We start from the raw sequence: 6,520 nt of genomic DNA on the forward strand, positions 1-6,520 counted from the left end.
TTAAAAAAAATGTGTATTGATGTTGAATTATTTATTGGTTTAGAAATGGGATACTTGATTTTAAAAATAGGATTATTTTTCTGCATTTCCTATTTCTGCCTCAAAGGTATCAGGAATCATATTTCAAGGTTTAGATCTAAAGACATGTTTCACAGCCAGGGGGCCGAGCTCGACTCTTTTCATCAGGTCAGCTGGGTCACAAACCTTTGCCTTTTACAACTGGGTCCAGATCCAGGTCCAGGCCCATCTGCAGGTCCATCCTCAGGCCCAGGTTCTGGTCTTTAGGTTTAGGTTTCTTCTGCTGCTCCCTGATACAAACAAGATAAAGTGAACATAGTTAGTTATAGCAGATTCTCTCTGGTTCCAGTTCATGGATCAGTTTGCTCTTTCTTTAGCTTCACATCAGTTTCAGACTTCTAGGTCTTCATGGACACACAGCTGAATCCAGGTCCAGGTCCAGGTCCAGGTCCAGGTCCAGGTCCAGGTCCAGCAGAGTGTGGTGTTTGCTCTGGGCTTGAACACAACACACAGAGCTCTGAGTGTGAGTAATGAGTGCTGAGCTGTGACACGGAGAAGAGTCATGGACAGTTGGAGATCTCACCTCTGAGCTTTGGTCTGGCTGTCATGTTCCCCACACAGAGAGCTTTTAGAGGGGGGGGCTCCCTCCTCTCGGTCCTCACACTGATCCATAGCAGAGCCTCCACCTTCACACAAACACAACAACATGGTTATTCATTACAACCAGCTTTACATCACAGGACACATCAGTGCTCCTCCTCTCAGATATTCAGGCTGACAGGAACCTTGATGGAGCCTCAACAGGATCTGATCAGGCCAACATGTGTGTTGACCCCTAGAGTGTCAGAGTTTATTAAAGCACACCCAAAAACATACTGTTAAGTGTTGATCCACAACATATTTACAACCCTGCCTCCAAGAAAATGATGTTCCATACAAACAATCTGCACTCTCAATGATTTTTGGACAGAACTGCTTAATCATGTTTAGAATACAGGTTGTAGGTTACAGCACTCTGCAGCTTCATGTGTGGTGGAAACTCTGCTCATCTCTTCCTCTTCAGTTCTGTGTCTGCCTGCATCTGATCTGAGGACGCCGTCACACCCTCATCAAAACACAGTGAGAACCAGTGTAACCAGTGTCAGAAAGCCAGTCAGTGAGAGGTGCTGTAGTGCTACCAGTTGACCACTAGATGGAGCTAACTGAACGTCTAATGGAATTCAGATTAGCTCTGATATGTGATGAAGCAGCGGTGTGACCTCCACTGACCATTTCAAACCCAGCCTCCCACAAAACAACGTTCCCGTACGACTGAACTGCATTCTCAATAACACAACTACACAACTACTCGGTTATGTTTAGAAAAAAGATCATAGTTTGGATAAAAATATGGAAGTTAGTTATGTAAATGCAGTTACAGACTTTAATCACAATTACGTTTTCCTTATGCAACGTTTGTTTTATTTTTGATAAGTCAAAATCAGACCTAAACTAAGAGAATCATTCGTTTTTCATCAAAACATAATTGATAATACAGTTTGGATTTATGGACATTTATTTGTTTCCGTAGACCAGGCTGATTGTGAATGAACTTTTACATTTGATATAACATCTGAATTACTTTTCATGCCAAAGAGTTTTATAGTCCACCAAAAGGTTTTTGTTTCAACCAAAACATTCGCTCGAGTTCTCCCTATTATATTTGCATCAGACCTACACCAGATGTGTAATAAGGCTTGGGGAGTAACAGAATGTAACGGCGTGATGTAATGGAACATTGTATCATGCTTAGGGAGCATTTCAAGTTCACCGTCTGTTCTTCTTTTACAAGATATTTCTAACAACAGGTAGCAGCAAATGTCCTCAATGAGTCGTACATGGTGTTAGAGCTTTATTGTCGTGAGGTTAGTGGTCTTATCTTTTGTGGACAGACATGATGTTTCTCCATTTCCTATCAAGTGTGTTTAAAATAATCCTATATACGTATGTTTGTCTTTCTGTTTGTCTCAGCCCCTCCTCTTGTATTCTTGGTGTGAACATGTGAACATCAGACCCTCTGCAGACCCCCCTCTGCAGACTGCTTGACTCGGTGACCATTTACCTTCTTGAAAGAATAAACTCCCTAAAAGACCGTCTTATTGCAAGAATCTTCTTTTCAGTACAACGGAAAGGTTTCCTCACCATGTTATTATTATTTGTTAGTTTGTCTCGATACATTTCCACCACATTTACGTAATTAAGATTTTAAAGAAAGGTAACTGTAATCTGTAAACATTCTTAAAACTGGGGATTATAACCAGGATTACACTGTTACAATGCATTTTAAAAAATAAAGAAGGATACACAGTACAGGCAGACAGGATGTTGAGTCCTGTGGGACAGCTGAGAGCTGAGCTGAAGGCTCTTCAGTGAAACCAGGTCAGTGTAGGAGGATGGCTGGATCTGAGCCCCCCTTCATCCATGCACTTTAGTTCAGAGCATTAAGAGTTAAATAATAAATACACCTCAGTCACATGATCAGAGTTCTTAGACCGGTTCTGACACACCCTGCATTTTTCACTGATCAAATCAAATCAAGTTTTATTTATATAGCACATTTTTAAAACGATTTTTGGTCGAGCCAAAGTGCTGTACATATAATAATGACCTTACAGTAAGGACACTTCACAGCAAATACAACAGCACAGTTTGTTCAGAATATCAGTATGAGAAAACGACACCCTCTGTCCTTAGACCCTCTGTCCTTAGACCCTCACATTGTACAAGGAAACACTTCCGGAGAGAAAACCCACAGTTTAAAGGAACATGGGAGAAACCTCAGGGAGAGCAACAGAGGAGGGATCTCTCTCCCAGGACGGACAGACGTGCAATAGATGCCGTGTGTAAATCAAAGAGAGAATACATTTTACAGTATAGGTAGACCGAATGTTTGGAAATGCATGTGTCTGTAATAAGAAGATGAATCCACGAGGATGTCAACAATCCTGTGGGAGCCATCAGGGAAGCAGCATGACGAGAGCCAGGCAGGACCACAGAGACAGGTTCAGCCACGACCCGAAGTCCACGACTTGATCCAGAACTCAGGATAGAGGATCCAGGACACAGGACCACAGCAAGAGGATCAGCCTCCACTCCGGATCCCGGCGTAGATATAGACACACAAAAAGAAATATGGGGGGAGGCTGGGTTAATCTGAACAAGAGAATACACAGACACAGAGAGGCACACGCAGGGAGCAAGGTCCCACTGGAGCCTTAGATGGAGTTGGTGAGAGGTAAGGAGGTACGCTGTGGCTACGGCATAACACTCCCCGGCTGGTATAAGCCCCTCTGCAAACCTGTTTCCCTCTAATAAAACCTTGTGAGGTCACAGAGGGAAAAGGTTGTGGATAAAGAGAAAATAGAAAGAGTAGTAATAACCTTAGTTTTAAATATAAGATCCAAGTTTTTAGGATTTAAGTGAAAGAGCAAGAACCAAAATGTAGGTGAAGAGGCACAGCGTATCAAAGCACTCTCATTTGATTATTTGATCAACTATAAGCTTTATCAAAAGGAAGGTCTTAAGCGTACTCTTAAAACGGATAGGCTGTCTGCCGCCCGAACACAAACTGGAAGCTGATTCCACAAAAGTGGAGCTTGATAAGAAAAGGCTCGAAGGCCAGAGAGAAGAAATGAGTTTTTAGAGTAGATTTAAAACCCCCTAGGGTCTGGGCCGACCTCACATGGAGGGGCAGAGTGTTCCAGAGCCTAGGGGCCAGCTGCTGAGAAGGCTCGGTGCCCTCTGGTTTTGAGCCTGGTCTTGGGCACTACCAGCAGCAGCTGGTCAGCAGACCTTAAAGCTCTGGCTGGGGTGTAGCGCTGGAGGAGTTCAGCTATATAGGCCGGAGCCAGCCCATTTAGGGCTTTAAAAACAAATAAAAGGATTTTAAAATCAATTCTGAACCGAACTGGAAGCCAGTGCAGTGAGGCCAGAATAGGGGTGATGTGGTCACGCTTTTTGTGGCTAGTGAGTAGACGTGCAGCTGCGTTTTGGACTAGCTGTAAGCGTTTAATTGAGGCCTGGTCCATACCTGGTTCAGGCAAGGGCAGAGCCTGTGATGCCAGCGGACTGTTCAAGCCGTGACAGCAGGATGCTATGGTCCACAGTGTCGAAGGCAGCTGTTAGGTCTAACAGCACCAAGACAGCTGGGCTACCTGAGTCGGCGGCTAGGAGCAGATCATTAAAAACTCTTCAAAGGGCTGTTTCAGTGCTGTGCATGGGTTTGAAGCCAGACTGGAACTTTTCATGGATTCCATGCATGGTTAAAAAAGACTGCAGCTGGGCGTAGACTACTCGCTCCAGGGCTTTTGATAAAAAAGGTAGCTGGGAGATGGGCCTAAAATTTGCGAGAATGGAGGGGTCAAGATTTTTCTTTTTAAGTAGTGGCTTAACCACGGCATGTTTGAAGGCAGCTGGGACACATCCTGAGGTAAGAGAGGTGTTTAAAAGTAATAAAACACTCGCTCCAACTGATCCTAAAACATCTCTGAGAAGGCGAGAGGGAATGCTGTCTGAGGTGCAGTGTGTCGGCCGCAGGTGCTTGACTACATCCGAGAGAGAAGAGAGGGATACAGGCTCAAAGTGGTAGTACTCCAGCGGCAGTGGCTTAGTCTGTAGGGACTTGGTCTTGGAACCGAAGGGTCGCCGGTTCACGTCCCGATTGGACCAAAAAAAGATGGAGTGAGCTGGTAACTGGAGAGGTGCCAGTTCACCTCCAAAGCCACTGCCGAGGTGCCCTTGAGCAAGGCACCTAACCTCGAAACTGCTCCCTTGGTGCCGGGTACCTGGCAGCCTCTCTGCTCTGCCACCTCTCCTATCTGCATGTGGTTGTGTGTGTGTGCATGTATATCCTCCCCTGTGTGTGTAATGTGTGTAAACACAACAGAGTGGGGAAAGAAATTTCCCTGTAAGGGATTAATAAAGTGTATCTTCTTCTTCTTCTATCAGTTTACTCCACTCAAATTGCGTAAAACTCGTGTTCCATGGACAGACGTGTAAAACACTAAAATTCCAATAGATGGAGCTCTAGACTAATTTATAAAATGTGTAAAAATGCTGTTAAGTATGAAAAACATGCTATTATGGATGATGAATAGGTTAATATGGTAAACAAGGGCGCACAACCCCCAAACTTCGTGTGTGTGTTCCAACGGGTACAAAGTGTAAATATACCAAGTTTTATGGACCTGTGATGTCTGTAAATATTTGAATTAAAACAGTTTAATCGAGTTTGAGCACTAATATACCCATGTTTTTAACACTTTAGCGGGGTAAACATGTTATCTTTTCACCCTGGGTTTATGGGTCTCTTTATTCAAAATCTGAGAAAAAAATCTAATTTTGAGAAAAGTCGAATTATTAGAAAAATAAGTGAAATTATTAGAAAAAAAGGGGAACAATTTGAAAATTCTGCACAAAAAAAAGCGTATTGAAAAAAAGGGTAATAATAAAAAAAGGGAAATTCTGAGACAAAATCCTCAAAAATGTGAAACAAGTCAAATTCTGAAAAAAAATCTGAAAAAAGATCTGAAGAAAAATCTAATTCTTTGAATAAAGTCAAATTCTGGATTTTAGGAAAACATTTCAAATTATCAGAAAAAATAACCCGTCTGAAAAAAGTGAAATGTTGAAGAAAAGTTGAAATCTTAAAAAACAATAAAATTCTTAGATAAAAGTGAAATTCTGAGAAAAAAATCAAAATCCGAGAAAAAAGTCAAAATGTTTTGTTTAATTATATTCGTATCTTGTTCTTTCTTATCAATATTTTAAAATCATGTTTAATGCTTGACAACAGGCATGGACCTCATAAGTTAGCAAGGAATCAGCCTTGGTGTAAAAGGTTCAAACAAAGACACAGAAAGAAATACAATATTTACACAAAATATAACATCACATTAATGCATGTCTCTTGTTAGTCGCTTTTATCCAAAGCTTACATACTCAATACTGTGGGCAATCCCCACAGGAGCACGTTGGGGTGAAGTGTCTCAGGGACACAACGACATGCTGACTGCAGTGGGGTTTGAACCTGTGCTCCCCTGATCCCAACACCAACGCACAACCCACTGCGCCACACACCTCCCTTATAAATATGTAAGAAACTGAATACAGAAAAATAATATATGACAAATATTATATTCTAAGTGGAGAGCTGTGCAGACAATCCATATCATAAAAAACATGGGTTGCATGCCTATAGATAGATGGATAGATCGATGGATAGATCGATAGATAGATAGATAGATAGATGTGACGTAGGATGACGTCAGCCCGCTGTGTCTCGGGGTGTGTTTGTTTGTGAGGAAGAGGCTGGTTGGATGTGGGGCGGAGTTAGTGAGGAGAGAACAGAAAAATCTCCTGCTGCTGCACACAGACAAAAGGAGGAGGAGGAGGAGAAGAAGGAGAGACAGATAGAGAGACAGATAAACAGAGAGACAGGCAGACAGACAGACGGACAGATAGA

General features: G+C 42.5%; 1 protein-coding gene across 1 annotated transcript in view; it reads left to right on the plus strand.

The window, feature by feature from the left end:
* The first annotated feature begins 6,354 nt into the window (after positions 1-6,354).
* The window catches only part of ece2b (endothelin converting enzyme 2b), a 48,750-nt gene continuing 48,584 nt past the window's right edge, over positions 6,355-6,520 (plus strand). Inside the window, 1 exon segment of the mRNA XM_034146110.1 lies at positions 6,355-6,520. This exon segment is cut by the window's right edge and continues 95 nt beyond it. The gene's annotated coding sequence lies outside the window, so the exon portion shown is untranslated.

Source organism: Trematomus bernacchii, unplaced genomic scaffold (genome assembly GCF_902827165.1).
Source record: "Trematomus bernacchii unplaced genomic scaffold, fTreBer1.1, whole genome shotgun sequence".
In the NCBI taxonomy this organism is placed as follows: Eukaryota; Metazoa; Chordata; class Actinopteri; order Perciformes; family Nototheniidae; genus Trematomus; species Trematomus bernacchii.